We start from the raw sequence: 22,403 nt of genomic DNA on the forward strand, positions 1-22,403 counted from the left end.
TATAAAAAAGTACAAAAAAAAAACAATGAGCTGGGTGTGGTGGCATGCACCTGTAATCCCAGCTATTCAGGAGGTTGAGGTGGGAGGATCGCTTGAGCCCAAGAGGTTGAGACTACAGTAAGCCATGATCATTCAACTACACTCCAGCCTTGGTGACAGAGCAACACCCTATCTCAAAAAAAAAAAAGAAAAAAAAGTGGCGGCGGCAGGGCTGATACTTACTAACAAGACCTCTGGACTGCAAATCCAACACAGACATTAATATGTCATTTCCTCTTGGCTTCCAATTGTATTTAATATGGTCAAACAATGCATATATTATAAGGAGAAACATAACCCCCTAAACCTCTGCAGGATAAACGAACACATTATTTTCTAAAAGAACGCAGCAACCCAGTCTGTCCTATCATCACACCACGAGCTCAGAAAGAAAATCTGACACACGCAGCAGAAAGTGCAAAACGTTATTTACTAACCTGGTGCCCCTGTGAAAGTAGTTGCTCCATATCACCTTAAAGAAAGAATCCTTACCATGAAACCAATCTCCAAAGCAGCTGATAGCGAAGAGGTGGCAAAATTGACTACCCTGAGAATCCAAATAAACAGGCAAAGCCTTCCTGTTCCCAAGCCCAGTTTTGGCTGACTCCCTCAAGGCAACTTAAGTCATAGCCAAGCCCACAAAGCACTTTGGCCTATAAGCTTTAGTAATGAACTTGAAACCACTCCCCATATGTTAAATAGACACTGGACTGCTGTGAGAAATAAAACCCACATACAGAATGAGCTTACAGCTTCAGGCTGCACTTTTGTACTTGCTGCCCAAGAAAACCATAACACAAACTTAAACAAAGAGAACTCTCACTCCCTTCTCTCCCCTCAGACACTGCATTAAAGTGACTGATTTATTTTAAACAAGGGGATACAGTCTGCCCTCCACTAGGGACATGAAATGACTTTTATATTGTCCAAGTTGTGTGGCAGTTATGGAACAGATAGCACTGTAATTTCACATTGCATAAGAGGGACATATGAAGTTATCGTTTGTGAGACTCAAATGTAGATAGTATTACTATTTTCAGATAACACTGAATAAGCTTAAAAACCTCATCAAATCCAATGATTAACGTAAGTTCAATAGGAAATTTTGTCAAAGAACCTTCTAACTTCTAATTCTCACTTAGTGTCTATAAACCTTAAAAACATTCTTATAATTCAGTTTCACCACCTACATTTAGAATAGATGTATAAGCTAAGACATGTCTTTTAATGTATATCTTTAAGCTGCATTTTAAAATGGAACTTAATACCATTCACTAAGATTTCAAAGTAAGAAATTTATGTTTCATTCTAGAAAAATGTAGTCAATCAATTCCTTAAAGCAGTTATATCTTAAAACAGAGTCAGTAATGTTCTAGCATATTGCTTAAGAAAGAATAAGAATCTATGCTCAGCTTTTTAACACAGTGTGTTCACAGTATACATATTTTCCCCTAGTTTTCAACTCCAAGAACAGTTTTAATTCTAATGGCTTGTTGCCATATTTGTATTTTGTTTAAATGAGACTTATTTTAACATAATGACCAAGGTTTTTTAACTTTAATTATTGTTTCTCCTAAACCATAAGATTGGACCAAATATGCCAGGCAAAGCTTGATTCACCTGTTGCCAAACTGATTTACATGAATTACTGGTAAAATTCAAGTTACTCAAAACCTATGAAATATAAGCCATTAGCTCAACAAATTCAGCCATGAAAATCCTGGAGACTATTTTAGATCTAACATACACCTTGCCCACCTCCTCTACCCACTCCCAGGTCAGGGCTCAACAGGATCTCATGGGGTCACTTTAGAATGAGGGGGCAAGACAATTTCTTTTCTCTGGGAGAAAAGAAAACGAGCCTCAAGACGTGTGGCTGATGACTTGAAAAGGAGCTAGTACCCCACCTGCTGGCAAAACCAAGCGAAGGCTGGACGAGCTGAACAAACCTCAGGGGAAATGTTATTATTTTGATGTTGGAAGAAAAACAGGGAAGGATCAGCTATGCGAGCACATTAATGTCACATTCAATATGTCGTTAAATATGATTAAATTTTTCCCCACATTAGTGATATATTTCTAGAGGATATAAAAATGCTCATGCAAAAAAAGTAGATTCAAAACCATCTATTTTACATGGATCTGGTTTGCAAACATATATGATGATTTGCATGCCCAAGGAAATCCTCTGATAAATAATATTGATCTCTCCTCTGCAGAAAGAGCTTCGAAAAATACTCCTGGGAGACCAACACAATCTTTGAAATGGAAGAAATATGAATAAACCCCCAACTCAGCTAGATAAACTACTGGTGGGGCTGTGTCTCCATCGGTCTGTATGTCTGTATTCCCAGAATTTCTCTTATATTTCAGTAAAAATTTATTTCCTTTTGCCACATATAAATTAATTCTTCTAAAATGAATATCTGATATTAACCTTAATGAAGATGAAGAAAAGTTAAGTCGTAGGCACCAAATTACACTACATTCTTTAATAAAACCCCACAATAATAAGAGTATAGCAGGATATGACTTTTAAATGAGCCCAAGCTGTACTACGAAAACTAAAATGAGGCCAGGTGCAGTGGCTCATGTAAGCCCAGCACTTTGGGAGGCCAAGGCGGGTGGATCACGAGTCAGGAGCTCCAGATCAGCCTGACCAACATGGTGAAACCCCGTCTAAACCCCGTCTCTACTAAAAATACAAAAATTAGCCGGGCGTGGTGGCGCACACCTATAATCCCAGCTACTCAGGAGGCTGAGGCAGGAGAATCGCTTGAACCTGGGAGGCGGAGCTTGCAGTGAGCTGAGATCGTGCCATTGCACTCTAGCCTGGGCAACAGAGCAAGACTCCGTCTCAAAAAACAAAAAACAAACTAACTAAAATGAATAAGGATAGCTATTATTTAAGCTCTTACAATGAGCCAAGCTTGGTTCTAAAGTGCTTTATAAGTACCAACTCATTTAAACCTTACCACTCTATTATTATACCAGTTTTACAGATAAGAAAACTGAGGCGTCCAAAGGCTAGTAAGTACACTGCCAAGACCACACAGTTAGAGACAGAGCTGGGATTAGAACCCAGGTCGGTGCTCCTAGCCATGTACTTTAATAACTCCTTCTTCCTGAGTGCGTACCACTTAAACCCTGCCATGCCCTGGTCAAATGCAAGGGCGGGGGAGACAGTGGATAAGGCCTGCACTGTGAACAGTCCTCATAAAGGCTTTCCAGAGAAGTGGCCACAGAACTGAGACCTGGAGGCGACATGGAAGGGAAAGGGTCCCCACGCAGAGGGCACTCACTCAGTCTGCCAAAGCAAAGGGGGTAAATAGGGTGGGGGACACTGGAGGGACTGCCTGCAGGGACCTCAGTAAGGCTGAGGGACCGGCAGAAGAAAACGCTGTGAGGAAGGCAGAGTCCTCTTATGTCACATCATGGAGCGAAGAGGCATCACCAAGGGATGCTAAACCGGATAGTGTCCAGATATGCATGTTGAAAAGGTAAGTAGAGGAATGAGGCCTTGTTGGGTGAGTAGAAATTTAGACATTCCAGGTAAAGGCAAGCACAGGCCAGTGCTGTAAAACATACAAGTTTATACTTTCATAAACTGTATCAAGGAGGCTTGTGCAGTAACCCCCGCAGCAGCATGCACACTGGCTCCCTTGTCAGGCCAGCTCAAGGCTGGAGCCACGTGATGGTTGCTGATGCCATTCACAGAGTTAGGGACAAGAAGGAAGGGCAGGGAGGTAGGAGGAGGGTGGGGAGATGCTCAAGCCAAGGAGTTCACTGAGGGAGGCTGAGTTTGAGGTCCTCTGAGCCATTCAGGGAGGACATCCAGCAGGCCCCAGGAGATGCAGGCCAGGTGCTCCAGTCCTCTGCCTAGACAGCAGAGGTGCACATTTAGGAGTCACTGACACTGAAGGAGCAGCTGCAGCTGGGGGACAGTGGGACACAGAGTTCGACCCTGGAAAATGTACAGCATAAGAAGAAAGGGTGAAATTTAAGGCAAGGCTAAGGGTGTCAGGCAGAATTCAGGCTGTTGATAAAAAGTTTTTTAATTTTTACTAACTTCTAACTAAAATTATCATTTCCTTCTGTAACTTGTCATCAAAGATATTTTCTTAGACATCAAAGATATTTTCATATCACATTAGTTATTGCAATATCTCAAAGTATCATTTCCACTCATCACTATTGCAAAATTACAGTAGTTACTAGACCTGCCACTAGATACTGGTAAGTAACGCATTTTAATAAAGGACATGTATTACAATATGACATATTTACCTCTTTGCATACCGATAACTTTATGTCAGTATAATTGGTTTCCTTTGTAATCCTATGCATTTTAATTTTATGTGTTTAATTTTACAGAATAAACATTCTGTAGAGTGATTCATTAGCTTAATTAGAACGTCAAAGAGGTCCCCACGGCACAAGTAAAGAACATTTGATTTAAAAGGGGAAAGAGCCCAGTGCGGTGGCTCACGTCTGTAATCCCAGCACTTTGGGAGGCCGAGAGGGGCGGATCACCCGGGTCAGGGGTTCAAGACCAGCCTGGCCGACATGGTGAAACCCCGTCTCTACTAAAAGTACAAAAATTAGCTGGGCGTGGTGGCACACATCTGTAATCCCAGCTACTCAGGAGGCTGAGGCGGGACAATTGCTTGAACCCAGGAGGCAGACGTTGCAGTGAGCAGAGACCGTGCCACTGCACTCCAGCCTGAACGACAGAGAGATACTCCATCTCAAAATAAATAAATAAATAAATAATTTAATTAAAATAAAAGGAGAAAGAGAAAGCCACAGGAAAACACTTAAAAATAGCATTGGGAAAAGGGGGACCCTAGTATGAGATGGAGCCAGCTTTCAAAGCTAGGATGCAAACCCAGGACTTCTGACTTCGTTTTCTTTCTACCACCACGTGACTCCACACCCTAAAATAATAAAAACAGTAACTCCTTCATTTGTGTAAACAAAGTGCTTTCACATGTATTAGCTAGTTAGTTCATCACATCGATTCAGAGTAGGAAAAGGCAGGAACCTAAACCTGCCTTGAACCTCAGCACACGCTGCCATCTAAGAAGACACTCCTTCCTGGGCCTCAGCACTGCGCCAGTGCTGCAGCGGACCACAGTACCTGTCACCCCACTCTATGGAGCTGTAGTCATGGGCACAGATGAGTAAGATGAAGAGCCCCTCCCTCATACCACACTAGCAAGAGGTGGGCACAGTGGGTGCCCACCCAAATGATGAGTTGCACTTCTCTCTAGGCTTCTATTTGCAGGTAAGGCTAAGAATTTAATTTGTTTCCTTGCTCAAAGCTCTTTTATTTAGTTCTGATTGGTGATCCAGAGTGAATTACAAGATTTGCAATATTTCAGCTCTTTAATATGCCATTGGCTCTAACCAAGACAGAAGACTTTACTTAAGCAATTGGTTTGAAATTAGATGGACGAGCTGAAATAATGGGCTCTCTGTTCTTTCCTCTCTGTGCCCACCAACTGGCATTCATTATTTAATCTGTGACGTGTGTTGCCAGGGCTGCGGTAATGACAACGGCGCCTATTGTGTTCACATCCCTTCCCTATTCTGTAATATCTGTCATGGCTCCTGTCTATATTTCATTTTATTTTTTTTTATTTCGCTTCTTTTACTTTTACAAGGTTATTCTTAATTACTACAAAGTGCTCTGAAATCTATTCTAACCCTGCAAAGTGTAACATCATTTTGTAACTTGGCAATAACAAAAAACTGAAGGCGCGTGTGATGGCACCCTTTTAAATTACTGTAATTTTACATAAAACTGTATAATTTCAAACAAATTTTATCTCAAGGTTAACTAGATAACCTCTCTTTTTAAATAACCTGATCAGTTCACAGACAACTTTGGCCCCTTCTCATATAATACATGACTTCCTTTTACACAATAATGAGAGTGTGGGTTTATATAACTAACCTGACACAATACAGTAACTTCTGCTTAAAAAAAAAAAAGCTGAACATTTCTTAATATGCAGTTAAAATGTAAATTACTGTTCATGGATGGATCTTTAATTTCCAAGTTTCTCTATTATTTTCTTTCTTTTTTAAATAAGGAGCCAGAGTGAAAATTGTCACTTGCCTTCTAATCAGTCACCTAAAAACTAGAGTGAAAACTTCTGTGTGTAAAAAGAGTTCAAAATTGGTTTCTACGTCCCAGGAACCGAAGAGCTGGTCTTCCTACTGCTGTCTTTCTCTGGACACGGCACACCCATCCGCTGTAGGAAAGGCAGAGGTTTTGCTTAGAGCTGCCTGCAGTGTAAGGGAAAAGGGGACTCAAGCTGGCAGGAACAAGCCCTTGATAATTTACCTTCTTTCCTAATTGCCCAGAGGCACTTCCTTCCTTGCTTACCCAATCTAAGGAAGGGTTTCCTGTTGCCCTAGCAGTTGCTTTAACCTGAAGCCATTTGCTCTAGTTCCTACCCTGGTTTTTGTGTTGCTCTCAATCTGTGTTCTCACAAGACCTCACTTTCCAGCCAAATTGGTTTATTCCATTTTTCAAATTACCTAGTTCTTCCTTCCTTTTGAGTTTGTGCCACTGTACCAACTGCGGCAATGCCCTTCCCCCTCCTCGACAGTAAAGGAGTCAAATCCTCCCCAGCATTTCAAGGGGCAGCCCAAACTCATGTGCCCTACAAAGCATTTTCAGGTCACCGTGCTTTAAAAAAAAAAAACAAAATTGCTCAACAACTACAGCAATCATCATCAGCAGCAGCAAATCCATTAGGCAACAAATTATGCCTTTTGCGACTTTCTATTTTATCTGGATGGGTTATTTAAATAGCGATGGCATTTAACTTTTCATGTACTTATAACTACTTCGTCCAACTTAGTAACTAATTACTGATTACTATTACAAGTTATACCTCTGAAATCGGCCATTGTAAAAAGCATATAGCAAAAATTCCACCTTACATTGCATTCATATATGTATTTGTTGCTTATAAGATATTTAAATTATTTATGTTACTTAACGATAATTACAAAATAATAGCTAACACTATTGCCATAATATCTTACTAGACTCAGTATCTTATTTGACATTCACATCTGCCATATGAATTAGATACAATTACTTTCCCCATTTTTCAGGTGATGAAAATGGAGCCAGAAAGCTTAAATTTCCCAAGGTCAGGCATTCAACACATACGTAGTGAGCACCTACTATGCGACAGGCATTGTTTTCAGCATTAGTGATGAAAGCAGAAAACTTCTATCTTCAGGGAGTTTATATTCTATTAGGGAAGACAGACTATCAAAAATTAAAACAAATATATATAAAGCCAGATAATACTAAGTGTTGTTAAGAAAACCAAACCAGAGTAAGGGACTGGAGAGACATGGCATAAGTGGTGAGGTAGCACACTCCTTAGATAAGGTGGTCAGAAGAGGCCTCTCTGGGGAGATGACACTTGAGCAGAGACCTGAATGAAGTGAGGTGACAGGCTCTGTAATCATCTGGGAAAAGGTTCCAGGCAGAAGAAACGGAAACTGCAAAGGCCCAGAGGCCAGTACAAACTTAGTGTGTTCAAGAACAACAAAAAGGCCAGTGCAGTCAGTGCTGTGAAAGAAAGGGCAAGAGTAGAGGGCGTAGTGAGAGAAGAAACTGGGGAGTCTGGTTACGTACGGCTTTGTAAACCATCGCATAGTTTCATTTGTGTTTTTCCTTAAATATAATGAAAAGGCCCTGAAAGGTTTTAATCAAGAAAGGGAAACACTGTGCCATTTGAAAAGATTATGCAAGTTGGGTAGGTAAAGAAAAGACTAAAAGGGGCTGGGCACGGTGGCTCACACCTGTAATCCCAGCACTTTGGGAGGCCGAGGTGGGTGGACCACTTGAGGTCAGGAGTTCAAGACCAGCCTGGCCAACATGGTGAAGCCCCCTTGTCTACTTAAAATACAAAAATTAGCTGGGTGTGGTGACGAGCGCCTGTAATCCCAGCTACTCAGGAGGCTGAGGCAGGAGAATCGCTTGAACCCAGGAGGCAGAAGTTGCAGTGAGCCGAGATCGTGCCGAGATCGTGCCACTGCACTCCAGCCTGGGGGACAGAGCAAGACTCTGTCTCAATGAAAAATAAAAATAAAAAAAGAATAGACTGAGAGAAGGCAGACTACTTAGGAGAATACTGCAGTAGTCCAGGTGGGACATGAGGAGAAGTAGTCAGATCTAGGACCTACCGTGAAGATAGGGCCAAGAAGATTTTCTGATGTGGGGTGTGATGCAGAGTGTAAAAGAAAGAGGTGTCAAGGAAGACTCTTAAGACTCATATGAGTAACGGGGAGAAAAGTCTAATTATTCAGCTGGGGAACATTGTGGGTGATGGGGTCTGGGGAGAAGCAGTAAGTTTTAGGGGCAAATCAGGAGTGCCATTTTGGGTAGGTTAAGTTTGAGAGACCTTTTAGATACCCAAATGAAGAGAAGTAGGAAGTTGGATACCTAAGTTTGAGGCTTGGATACATAAGTCTGAGATTCAGGCCTGGGGTTTGGATACGTAAGTCTAAGATTCAGGACTAGGATTTGTATAGATAAGTCTGAGATTCAGGCCTGGGGTTTGGATACGTAAGTCTAAGATTCAGGACTAGGATTTGTATAGATAAGTCTGAGATTCAGGACTGGGGTTTGGATATGTAAATCTGACATTCAGGACTGGGATTTGGATATGTAAGTCTGAGATTCAGGACTGGGATTTGGATATGTAAGTCTGAGATTCAGGACTGTGGTTTGGATATATAAGTCTGGAGATTCAGGACTGGAATTTGAATACATAAGTCTGAGATTCAGGACTGGGGTCTGGAGACATAAGTCTGAGATTTAGGACTGGGATTTGGATATGTAAGTCTGAGATTCAGGACTGGGGTTTGGATACATAAGTCTGAGATTAGGACTGGAGTTTGGATACATAAGTCTAACATTCAGGACTGGGGTTTGGATATATAAGTCTGGAGATTCAGGACTGGAATTTGTATACTTAAGTCTGAGATTCAGGACGGGGGTTTGGATATGTAATCTGAGGACTGGGGTTTGGATACGTAAGTCTGAGATTCAGAACGGGGGTTTGGATATGTAAGTCTGAGGACTGGGGTTTGGATACATAAGTCTGAGATTCAGGAATAAGGTTTGGATATGTAAGTCTGAGGACTGGGGTTTGGATACATAAATCTAAGATTCAGAACTGGGGTTAAGATATGGAAGTCTGAGATTCAGGACTGGGGTTTGGATACACAAGTCTGAGATTCAGGAATGGGGTTTGGATATGTAAGTCTGAGGACTGGGGTTTGGAGACCTAAGTCTGAGATTAGGACTGAGATTTGGATACATAAGTCTAACATTCAGGACTGGGATTTGGATACATAAGTCTGAGATTCAGGACTGGGGTTTAGATACATAAGTCTGAGATTCAGGACTTGGAAGTCAGGTGGCTTTAAACGTGGTAGTTAGCTTTAAGTAACACATTTTCACCACAGACTGACTGAGGATGAATAAAGGAGGGATGTCTGAGGACTGACACTCAGGACTCTCCAACGTTTAAATACCAGGAAGAAGAGATGGGTCCAGTAAAGGGGGCCAAAAAAAAAATTGCCAGAGGGGTAGTAGGAAACCCAGGAGAGTGTGGTGAGAAAGACAGAAGCCAGGTGAAAAGAGTGCATCAATGATAGAGAGATCAATTATGTCAAAGGAGCTGAGAGATGGAGAAAGAGGAAGATTGAGAACTGACCACTGGATACAGAAACATGGAGGTCACTGATGTCCTAAAGAGTGGGCTCAGGAGAAATTTATCCAAAAGCCTAAAAAGCGGGCTCAAATGAGAATGTGACTACAGGACATTGCTGAGAGAAATTAAAGACCTAAATAAGTGGATATACCGTGTTCATGGATTAAAAGACCAAATATTGTTAAATTTTCTGTTCTCCACAAACTGATCTATAGATCCAACACAATACCAATGATAATCTCATCAAGCTTTTTTGTACAAATTGATAATCTCATTCTAAAACGTGTGTAGAAATTCAAAGGATTTAGAATATCCAGAGCAACCATAAAAAAAATAAAACTAAAGTTGGAGGACTTAACACTACCTGACTTCAAGACATCGTAGTAAGTCTATAGTAACCAGGACAGTGTGATACTAGTACAGGATCAACAAATAGAACAATGAGACAGGATAGAGAGCTCAGAAATAGATGCACACTTCTACGGTCACTCGATTTTCATGAAGGTAAGAGAAAAATCCAACAGAAAAAAAAGACTTATTAACAAATGATGGTAAAAAAAAAAAACACTAAATATCTATATATCAAAAATAAATAAATCTCAACCATAACCTCACACCACACTCAAAAATTGAGATGGATCATAGACATAAATGTAAAAACTAAAATTATAAAGCTTTTAGATATGGCTTAGAAAGTAATCAACATAAAAAGAAAAAAAAAACAGACTTAGCCAAAGTTCAAAATTTCTGTTCATCTAAAGGCATCATTTAAAAAATAAATAAGAAAGCCACAGCCTGGGATAAAATATGTGCAAATCATATGTCTGACAAAGAACTAATATTTTAAACTACATAATGCATGCCTACAATTCGATAAAAGTGAGCCAAAGATTTGACTGGACATCCACAAAGGAAGACAAACTCGTGATCAATAATCATATGAAAAAGTGCTCCATGTTAATATTCACCAGGGAAATTTAAGAAAAACGCAATGAGGTGCTGCTACATCCCCACCAGAACAAGTAAACATTAAAAAGACCGTCAAACCCAAATGCTGGCAAGGATGCAGAGACAGCACAACTCTCATTCACCGTGGGTCACAGTGTAAAACTACAACCAGCTTAGAAAAAAGTCTAGCCGTTGTTTATAAAACTAAATATGCACCTATTCTATGACCCAGTCATTTCATTCCAAACTATTTATCCAAGAGAAAAGAAAACACAGCCACAAAAAAAGACTCCATTCACCATAGTCAAAATCTGGAAGCAACTCAGGCATCCACCCATAGAAAAATGAATAAACAACCTGTTGTATCATCAAACAATGGAATGATACTCAGCAGCTCAGAAAGGAATGGATTCACTAAGAAAGGAATGAATGACTGATACACATGATATGAATACATCTCAGAAACATTATGCTGAGTGAAAGAAGCCTTACATAAAAGAGTACATACATCGTATGATTCAATTTTGATAATCTTCTAGAAAGGCAAAAATAACATATGGTGGGAAAAAAATCAAAACAGTGGTTGCCTCTGGCAGAGCATAAGAGGGTGGTCTGGGGACTAATTGGGAAGCAACATGAGGGAACTTTCTGTGGCAATGGTCATGTTCTGTACCTTGAAAAGGGTTTGGATTGCAGAGATGGCCCATGCATTTTTCAGAACTCTGAATGGTACACTAAAGATTTGAGCATTTCAGTGTATATAAATTTTACTTCAAAAGAGAACTATAAACAAATAGGGAAGCAAATTAATCATATGTACTCTGAAATGTTTAGGAGTGAGTGTACTGATGCCTGCAACTTACTTTAAAATGTATCCAAAACATACATTGAATTGATGAAAGGATAAAGGGATAGATGGGTGACAAGACATATGTTCAAGCAATAAAGCAAACTATTGATTGTAGAATCTAGATGGTGGCTTATGGGTGTTCACCTTAACATTCTTTCAACTTTCCTGCATGTTTGAAATGTTTATAAGATGTTGTTAGAAGACAGTGTGGGGTAAGGAATTGGAGACAGTGAGAACAGACAACTTATCAGAGTTTTGCTTTAAAAAGGAACAAAGATATGAGGCAAATCTGGAGGGAGATAAAGAATTAAGAGGAGGTATTTGTGAAGAAGAAAGACATTATGGAATGTTTGAATAAGAATGACCCTGTAAAAAGAGGAACTTTAATGAAGCTAGCGGGCAGAAACTATGGAAGCAGAGTTCTGAACAGGCAAGAGCAACAGATGGGGTCCACTGGGGTGCAATGGATGTCAACCAGGAGGATGCACGTTTGTCCATGGTAAAGAGCAGGGGATGGGGGACAGATGATAGATGGATGCAAGAGAATATGGGAGCTGGGAAACTGCTTCTAGTTTCCCAGTGATACAAGCAGTAAGATCCATGGCTGTAACAGAGAGTCTAGGAAGGGATGTTAAAGGTTTGAGGAAAGAAATAAAGGTGTGAAATAGTCACCCAGGAGAGTGAGTTTACTAAGGAATGCAGTAGGTTTGCCAGAGAGGGCTGAGTATCAGTGGAGGCAGGGGTGGAGGGAAGGGTGATTAATTTAATGTCATCAGAGTGTTGTTGTGTGTGTTTTCCAGGAATGCTCCATCGTTTGGAAGAAAGTGTAGAGTTATGCCTGAATAACTCTGATTTTCACCAGGGTTGTGTTTTGCAGGAGACTAGGATAGAAAGAGGAGAGACGCAAGCAGAGTAACCACAACAGTGGACCAAGCAGATAAGGTGAGTAAAGTGGAAAGTTAGACTACACAGGGCATTGATGGAAAGTAAAAGGTGGCAGAGTCAAAGGAGTGGACGTAAAAGTGTTGATCTGAGGATATTAGAAGACAGAGCACAAAAGTTGGCAGATGGTAGAACTGGGATTTAAATCTAAATGTTTGACTCTTGTTTTTTTATTATTATTTTATTGATTGAGATAGGGTTTGTTTGTTTGCTTGTTTATTTGTTTGTTTATTGAGACAGGGTCTTGCTCTGTCACCGAGGCTGGAGTACAGTGGTGCAATCATGGTTCACTACAACCTCTGCCTCTCGGGCTCTAGTGATTCTCCCACCTCATTCTCCCGAGTAGCTGGGACTACAGGCATGCACCATCACAGTCAGCTAATTTTTGTATTAATGTTTTTGTAGAGTTGGAGTCTCCCTATGTTGCCTGGGCTGGTTTCAAATTCCTGGCTCAAGCGATCTGCCTGCCTTAGGCTACCAAAGTGCTGGGATTACAGGTGTGAGCCACTGCGCCCAGCCCACCCTCTTAACTGTAACACTCTCCAGCATTTTCAGGACTCTTGTCCTATACTCTCTGTGTTTGGATAATACATGTACCCATTTGGTCTTTTCAAGACCCAGGGGTATTATTTGACTTCATATTCTTAAAAATAACTTCTATGGAAGTGGTTTTCTTTCATCGAATGGGAAATGTAAGACACATAAAGAGCTGGTGTAATTTTTGAACACTTCAACAAATTGGCTATCAGAGAAAAATGTATCCTCCTGTCTCAGCTCATATCTTTGTGTCTTACAGTTCTCACTCCTAAAAAGCACATGTTGCTGCTTAGAACAAAACAAATACCACATTTGGAGGATTTGAAGAAACTAGTCTCAAAGTAATTATTTCAACAGAATTTATTTTAAAAACATGTAAGCACTAAGTCACCTCATTCTCAGAAGGAAAAAAAAAAAGACAGTAGCACATGTTCAGGCATTCAGAATTTTAGAGGGACTGCTAACTGTGTATTTAAGAAGCCATTTGAATAACATTTAAGTACTCAGGAAAAAAAGTCCAGATTCCCTAGCCTGGCCTTCCACTATTAAAGTCCAGTCTCTTATCATTCCCCTGCACACATGCCATGTCCCAGGCAAATGAATTAGCCCCATTCTTCCCAAAGAATGTCTCATCTCTGAGCTTTTCCTCTGGCTGTTCCCTGCCCTGGATCACCACCACTGCAACCTGCCCAATCTTTCCACAGACATCCCATTTTTCTTCAAGCTCCAGCTCAAACACAGGCTCCGAGCTAGACAGTAACCACACTCCTCTAGAACCACCAAAGCTTTTTACTTGCCACACATAAGGCATCTAGCACTTTGTATCTGGTATCATAGCTACCTATAGATAGCAAATATCTACAGAAACTCCCCCCTTAGAGAGAATCATCTAATATTTGAATCTGGATCTCCATATTTACCATCGTAGTGGACACTTCACATAGTGCCCGGCATATTATAGTCAATTAACAGCTAATAACATACAAATACATATTTTAGACGGAATCATAAGGAAAAGTTCAATAAGTGTTACGTGCACCTACACTAAGCTCGGCATTCTGTCTCTGAAGTACAGACACAGTGCTACAGGAATACTACAGTAAGTCCTGTACAGATCCAGATTTTCTTGTTGTGGGATACTGCCAAAGTATCCTTCGAAATGTTTACTCCAATTTAAATGCTTGTCATATGATTGGAAGAGAGAGCCTAGATCTCAGCAATTTATGTTTATGTCTTACCTCTATTCTGTTCTCTATTCCGACCGAATACGGTATGAGTTACAAATGTGAGCCACGTATATAATTTTAAATTTTCTAGTAGCCACATCAAAAGTACAATGAAATAGGTGAAAATAATTTAATGAGTTTATTTAACCTAATTTATCCAAAATACTGTGTCATGTTAAAATGTGATCCACACAAAAATTATTAATGAGATATTTTACATTTCTTGTGTACTAGGAAATCCAGTGTCTATTTTTTTTTTTTTTTTTTTTTGGAGACGGAGTCTTGCTCTGATGCCCAGGCTGGAGTGCACTGGCATGATCTCAGCTCACGGCAACCTCCGACTCCCTGGTTCAAGCGATTCTCCTGCCTCAGCATCCTGAGTAGCTGGGATTACAGGCATGCGCCACCACGGCAAGCTAATTTTTGTATTTTTAGTAGAGACAGAGTTTCACCATGTTGTTCAGGCTGGTCTTGAACTCCTGGCCTCGTGATCTGCCCGCCTTGGCCTCCCAAAGTGCTGGGATTACAGGCGTGAGCCACCGCACCCAGCCTCCAGTGTCTATTTTACACTTAGAGCACATTTCAACTTGGACTGGCCACATTTCAATTCTCAAATAACCACGTGTGGCTAGGGGACAATATACTGGACGGTACAGGTCTAGAACATCCCTGTGGGCAGAGGCTGCTTCTTTCAGCCCTGTACTCTCTACAGTGATTTACCCATTCAATGAGATTAAATGCAACAAGCATGTAAAAACCAAAGTGTTAAAGCACTAAATAGTGCTTACAACACAGGAGGGGTTCAATAACTGCCAGCTTCCTTTCCTTCACATGCAGTAGGCCCTCAATAAATGTTTCTTGGGTTGACTTTCCAAACTGGAAACAGTATTATAGGATTAAGGCCATCAGGCTCCCTTTATTCTGCTGGGTACCCTCCAAGCAATCTTGTCACCTTAATGTAGGTTCGTGGCATATTCTCCTGGCAGAAGAATAATTACCCACCAATAAACTTTTCCAACTATTTGGAAATAGCAATTTCTCAGAATAAATAAACTATTTTCCTGTTCTTCATCAATCCCCAGTGAATCCAATTTTAAGCAAACCTGTAGGATTCATTTATTGCTGGCTGAACTAATAAAAGTGAATTTCTGAGTCCAGGAAAATAAAGAAAAGATCCAGTAAGATTGTCTTTCTAAACCAAGGAGCAGCCACCCTCAAGTCCATCTGGAAACGGCTGGTAATCCTGATTCTGCATTATAGAATCCTGTCTGCCCAGAGTCAGAGAGAAATGCAGCAACTGAGCTGTCTAAGCAGATACTTGGATATCCAAAGTATTAGCATTATTCTAATCTCAAAGAATTAGACAGAATAAAGAATTAGGAACACTAAAATATTTTTATCATAATTGAATACTGTTTGAGGACTCAAACAGCATTTCAGAATTTCTTTTGCTCAAAGCAACATTACTGTTCAGGATGGTACCATAAAATTTGTAATTTAAGCTTCATGTTGGTTGAGCTTCTGTGTCGTTTAATTACTTACTCAAAATACAAATCAACATTTAAAGAAATATATTTTATATATAATAAATATCACAAAATATCTCATCTGACAAAACTGCAACTAGAATAGGTAACATGGGAATTTCCTTATGAATTCTTATCTCTTATGCAAACATTCTAGCCAATCAAATAGATCTTTCAATCGTGCAGTGCCTCTGTAGTGATGCCTCATGCTAACTAACTCCCTTCATCGGTAAGTTACCACTGCTTTAAACCTTCAGTCTCTGTCCATCCATTTCCTGTTAGATTCCTCCTGGATTCACTCAATTCATCCAGTCAGCCATTCATTAAACAAATATTACTGAGTTCATATCTACAGCAGAGTGCTAGGCACCCAGCACACAACAGAGAGTCAACCGAACATGGTACCTGCCCTGGAAAGCTTACAGTTGAATTCTCTTGCCAATCACTGCCCATTCTGCTTGTCTGCCTCTGGGCCCCTCTGCCTCTCAGGCTACACGCCTGTGCTGAAGTACCAACTAACAGGTACCTGACCAGGGTTTTACTGAGTCTGTATGGTACATTAGGTGTCTGTAGGGCATGGTCATCTCTGTACAACACAGGCCTACTTTCTGGATTTGTTATGTTGGAATAGATTATCTACCCTGAGTATTTTCCCTTATTTTTGTGATCATATTACTTTCTCTTGGCAATGCCTTCATTTTTTTTTCATTAAGTACCTGGGTGCCCCCAAGTGGATGATGGTTCTCTCACATTGCAAGAGCTGGTTGTACAAAATGTAGCACCCAAGAACTTCATGACCATATTATCAACCTAGGAGAAAATGTTATGGATTTGTGCACCAAGAAAGGAATCTAAAATACATTTGCATATTTTATAACTCATTTGAATGTCATCATTCCCAGAAAATAAAATTCAGGCCATTTTTCCCTTGTTAATGTTCATGGTATGGTGTGGTGTGTGTACGTGTGTTGGGGGCATGGTACAAATGAGGAAGATTGATAGAAGTTAAAGAACAGCCACCTTCTATGGAGCAGCAAGTATATTATCCCTGAATTCTCATTTAGGAAAAGAAAATATTTTTTCCCTGGTAATTTAATAAAATTTAGATATTACTAGAACAAACTAGGTTTTTTTTTTAAAAGAAGAAAAATATTTTGTAAGAAAAAAAAATAGTATGATTGTCAGCCTCAAGAAAAAAATTCAGCCGGGCGCAGCAGTGGCTCATGCGTATAATCCCAGCACTTTGGGAGGCCGAGGCTGGTGGATCACCTGAGATCAGGAGTTTGAGACCAGCCTGGCCAACATGGTGAAACCCCGTCTCTACTAAAAATACAAAAATTGGCTGGGCATGGTGGTGGACGCCTGTAATCCCAGCTGCTCCAGAGAATCACTTGAGCCCGGGAGGTGGAGGTTGCCGTGAGCTGAGATCGCGCCCCTGCACTCCAGCCTTGTGACAAGAGCAAAAACCCGTCTCAAAAAAAAAAAAAAATTAATTAACTTTTGTGTTTGTGAGTGCATCTGTACTTTTTTTTTTTTTTTTTTTTTTTTGTAAAGACTGAAAGGAGGATTTCTGGGCTGGCAAACTGATGAGATGAATGACAGAGTGAGAAACAGGCTTATCAGTTTACCAACTGCTGAAAAAACCAAGCCAGGTTTACAAGGTAACAACAATACAGAGGTGATAGAAATAAATTTTTCCTTAATGCATAGGATTCCTGGATTACTCGTATACCTGCATTCATTCGGTTAGTGCTTCAATAAACCAAGCAGTTTGCCTCTGGTTTTCTAATATCCCATCTCTCTATTAGCTTCCCAAATAAAAACTCAAGCCAAGAGACAATATAACAACAAATAAAACAAGATAACAAACTTTTATTACACATTTGTTGAATTATTCTAAAAACTTTTCATGTTTCCTGAACACTCATCCAGGAAAGTACTGTCAAGATGATGACGAAACTCAGTTTATTCCTGGACAAAAGAGCTTTGACACATCTGCTTGTGGTTATCTACGTTCATAAAAACACATCACTGTCATCAACGGCTTAAGACAAAGAAAGGCATTTATTAAGTTCTGTCTACATATAGTACTTCAACTGCCAGCTCTGGTAATTTGTTTGAGCTTAGATTCTCTGCTGTCATGAGAGGAGTTGGTTTGCATCTGTTGATGAGACTGTTTATTTGAATTGTATTCCTTTACTCCAATATGTATTGCATAACTACCCTGTGCTATGCACTCTGCTAGGCACTGAGAATTCGAGGATGAATAAAACAGACATTCTCCTCAAAAAGCTGGCAAACTCATGGAGGAGGCAGTCTACATGGCCCAGCCAAAAGTCTACTGTGCACGAACAAAGCTGTGCAAACACAGAGGGGAACAGAAGTAATTCGGCATGCTGAGAAAATGGTGGTCAGAGCCGACTCCACCAATGCACAGGATGTTTCTATCTACAGGCAGACAAGGGAGGAAGGGCATCCTATTCAAAGAGCTCCAAAGGAGAAAAGCACATGGCATGTTCTGGCACCGAAAAGCCCTGCAGAGGGCGTGGGAGGGAGATGGATGTATGTATATTGGAAGGCTGGAAATAAAGTTGAAAAAATGCATGGCAGCCACATAGAGAAGGGTCTTGAATGACACTCTAAGGAGTTTCAGATCCACTCTTGGGTGATGGGAAGTTCATGGAGGGATTTAAGCTGTAGAATAATGTAATCTAATTTGTGCTTCAGAAAGATGGCTCTGAAAAACTAGGGACAAGAATTCAGCAGTATTCCTCAGATAAGAGCCCCTTTGGGCAGTGGCCAGAGTGGGAATATCTGTACACAAAAGACAAAAAAAAGGTACAAATGAGAAAAAAATATTTGTGCTATTAAAAACTTGGACATCTTTCCATTCATTTTAAAAGCAGATTTTAAGTGCTACTAACTTTGATGAGTTCACAATGGCTGATGACCCTCAAATTCTTCACTTACTCTTCACTATCTGTGACAGAGGAGAACAAAGCAGAAAACAAAACAAAACAAAATGCATTAATACCAGTTCCTGATTTTAGCCAATAATGGTAGCATCATTCACTTGCTGCCAGATATCAGAATGAAGAAATACTACTGTTGTTTTTACCTACGTCTCTCTCTTCATGACTACTAAATAATAGTACGTGATGTGGCTGGGCTGAACCACGTTGCCCACAATTCCCCTCCTTGTAGGCTTCCACTTAGGGTCAAAGGATATTCTCTCCTAAGAGGTGGAGAAAAGAAAGGAGGCAGCAACCATTCTGTAGCATGCATGTACACACACGCCTTTACCTAGTTATTCAATCAAATACTAATCTACTGCTGCTGTGAAGGGATTTTGCAGATGTAAGGTATCTAATCAGTTGATTTTAGTTAGTCGAAAGGGAGATTATCCTGAGGAGAAATGATGTAATCAACTGATGAAATCAGCCCTCCTTTAAAAGAGGGCTTAGGCCCTCCCTGGATTCAGAGACTCCAAGCTTCAGCTCCACTCACAGGGATCCAGCCTGCTCATGGTCTACCTGGCTGACTGCTTGCCCTGTGGATTTCAAGCTTGTTTAGCCAGTCCCACAATTGAGTAAGCCAATTCCTTGTAATAAATCCCTTAATACATGTAACCTACTAAGTCTGCATCTCTGGTAAACCCTGACTGATTCATGATGTTACGGTTATTACTGTTGAGAGGACACAGAGGAAGACCTCTTGGCATGGAATCATCCAGAAAGACACTAAAGAATCTCACTCTTGTACTAGCTCTCTCCCAATCTCTTGCAATAATGGCCAGGAGAAGATTGTGAGTTAATTTTTCAAAAAATGAGATTGATGATAATTTAGAGATGCACAGTGAGGTGTGGCTAGGTTACTAAGCTGTGGACAATGAGATGTAATTGGGAGTATTGGAATTATGAGGCAGGGCCTGCAAAGGGAGTTAGCATGCTCCTCTTCCTCTACTCTCTGTCTGTAATGTAAGTGTGATGTTGACAGCCCCAGCAGCCATCTCAGATAAGGGCCACATCCTGGAGGTGGCAGACTGGAGAGCTCTAGAGACTGATGACTTCTAGAGCCATCATGCCAGCTCTCAACGGACTACTTCCGGACTGTTTATACATGAGAAATAAAGCCACTACCTGGGGGCTCTGACACTTGTAGTGAAACACAATTCCTAACTGATATAAGAATTGTTTTCTTTAGTCTTCCTATTCCCTTAGCAGTAGACTTCTACATCTAAGTTGCTACATTATCAGGAATAGCTGTATTTAATTTCACTGCTATGTACATGGGACACATTAAGTGTTTAAGAGGATTAGAGGAGACAGCCACAGTAAAAGCTTTTTCGTATTTCTCTGTGTTTCTATGTTTTGGCAAAAGAATATGAGAACTTTTCATAGCCTGCAACAAATGCCTTCACAAAGCCACAAACTTTAATTCCCATGGAATAGAATTTCATACGACAAGCCCGTGGTTACATCCAAATCCACTTATTCAACAGATTTGTGCTGTAAAAAAAAACCTCACACTAGCCTATCTCTTTAGATAGGCTCTGTCTTTTCGTGTTGGAGTCATCTAGTTTTCCCCAAACCAACAACCCTTGCACACGTCTGGGGTATATTTTTTTGCTGAATGCAAACCACATGGTCATTTCAAAGCCTATAATTCAGTTCAGGAGCACTGGGCTTTCTGGATGCTCATGAACATAACCATCAAGAGTGACACACATTTCTGGCAGTCACTTTGCCAGCTCCAGCTCTATTGTGTCTCTATATCACAGTGAAAAACTGCCTGACACACTAGGCAGCTGACAAGTGTAGGGAAAAAAAATATCAGGCCTGTGACCAAGGGGAAAATGAAGTGATTAATATGGAAAACACAACAAGAAACATCAAACAGGAAAAAGCTGACACTTCCTATTCCTTTAGCTTCAAGTAAATTTGTTTTCTCCTCACACTGACTGTAAAAGGCTGGATCGAAGTATTGACATGATATAAACGTGGCAGATATCTTCCTCACCTGGGGCCATTCATGATACTGAAGAGTCTTTCACTCCTTTTTTTTTTTTTTTTTTAGAGGGAGGGAGGGAGGTGAGGTTAACATAATCATAACCCTAAAAGGATAAACTTGGGAAACTATAAGCACAAACACAATGGGCCGAAGTGTTCCCAGTGTGAGTCACCACTGTTGTGCCCCAGCTCCTTTGTTTCTGCCATTTCCTTCCTTTCAGAGTTCCCGAACATTCCTCTCTGGCTGGCCTGGCTCCCTTTCCCAACACCATCCCTTAAACACTGGTGTTCTTTGGGCTTCTGAACTCAACCTAGTCTACCTGTAGACTGTGTCTCCTCATTCTATGTCCTCACAGGGAGGTGAGTCTCATAGACATTCATTCATACCCACAGCTTTACTACTCCCAACGCCACCATTCCTTTCTTCTCTTTCTCCTGAAGGCCTAGTGCCTACTGAACTGTCCTACCAGTACCTATTTCATCAAGTCCCAAACTGAACATAGTCATGCTTTTCTACCTTGCATCTCAATTCCATCCTCTTTCCCTGTCTCACAGCCCAGCCACATATGCACCCTGTACGTCCGTTATTGGCCCCATCATGCACCCAGGGGCCAGTTCCATCCTCTTATCTATTCCACCTTATTTCATCTACTAAGAGTAGTGGGGGCTGGGTGGCCCCAAATGAGATTCTTATATTCTGGGAATGCAGATGGATCAGGGGCCCCTGGCCATCCATCAGGCATTCAGTACCACACCAGCCGATCTGCAAGGTGAAAAGAGAGCCCTCAGACACAAAGGTCTCTCTGAGCAAACCAGGGGACAAATCAGGAGAAGGAAGAGGGCCTGTTTCCCTGCCCAGCCCCAGACTGGCTGAGGCTGATGCAGCAAGTAGCTGCAGGAAGAAGTGGAGAGGATTGTCTTTCCTCCTGCGTCTGTGAGTCACAGAAAAACACAGTAAATTTAGGCTCCTGGTGACAAAGGGAGTCAAGGACATTTCTGCAGGGCACATACCAGGTTCCAGCATCTTTCTAGAGCCCCCCTTCCCCCCGCCCCAGATTTGCAAACTTGAAAAAAAACAAGTCCTGGCATGTGACTCCTTTTGGCATAAATCCTCTTCAGGAGGACACCAGCTATGGCTGAGGTGGAGCCTCACCCACAAAGCCCTTTGGCCCATGGTCATCAACAAGGAAGCCAAAGCGGAAGACTCCCCAAGGGAGCGGGGCTCTCAAAACACATGTGAGACAACGCCAAGATACCACCAGGAATACCTGAAGGAGACTTGCATTGAAGGTCCTACGGATCCACGTGGGAACACAAACCAGTGAAATTTGCGTGATCCCCACTGACTAGACATCATTTGAACCCTCACACTGGCAGGGTCTGAAGACATTTCGTAATCTGTCTCCCACTTTTGACCCCTACTGTAGCTCCCCTACAAAACATTTCTACAGATTGCTACCAAGGTAATCTTCTAAAATTATAACTCCAGTGGTATTCTGTGCTGGCTCATACAGGCTCCTGAGAGCAGATCGGGAAATTTTCATCAAGATTGGGAAATTTTCAGCAATTTT

The 22,403-nt window shown here is 41.0% G+C and overlaps 1 protein-coding gene across 4 annotated transcripts in view; it reads right to left on the reverse strand.

The window, feature by feature from the left end:
- PLD1 (phospholipase D1) overlaps window positions 1-22,403 on the reverse strand; it is a 210,283-nt gene that overhangs the window by 171,110 nt on the left and 16,770 nt on the right. Inside the window, exon 1 of one of the 4 annotated variants that reach the window (XM_063621674.1) lies at window positions 477-617. The exons of the other annotated variants lie outside the window; for them this stretch is intronic. The gene's annotated coding sequence lies outside the window, so the exon portion shown is untranslated. Of the gene's footprint in view, window positions 1-476; window positions 618-22,403 lie in introns of those variants that run through there. 4 annotated transcript variants of the gene reach the window in all.

This window comes from Symphalangus syndactylus, chromosome 17, assembly GCF_028878055.3.
Source record: "Symphalangus syndactylus isolate Jambi chromosome 17, NHGRI_mSymSyn1-v2.1_pri, whole genome shotgun sequence".
Lineage (NCBI taxonomy): Eukaryota > Metazoa > Chordata > Mammalia > Primates > Hylobatidae > Symphalangus > Symphalangus syndactylus.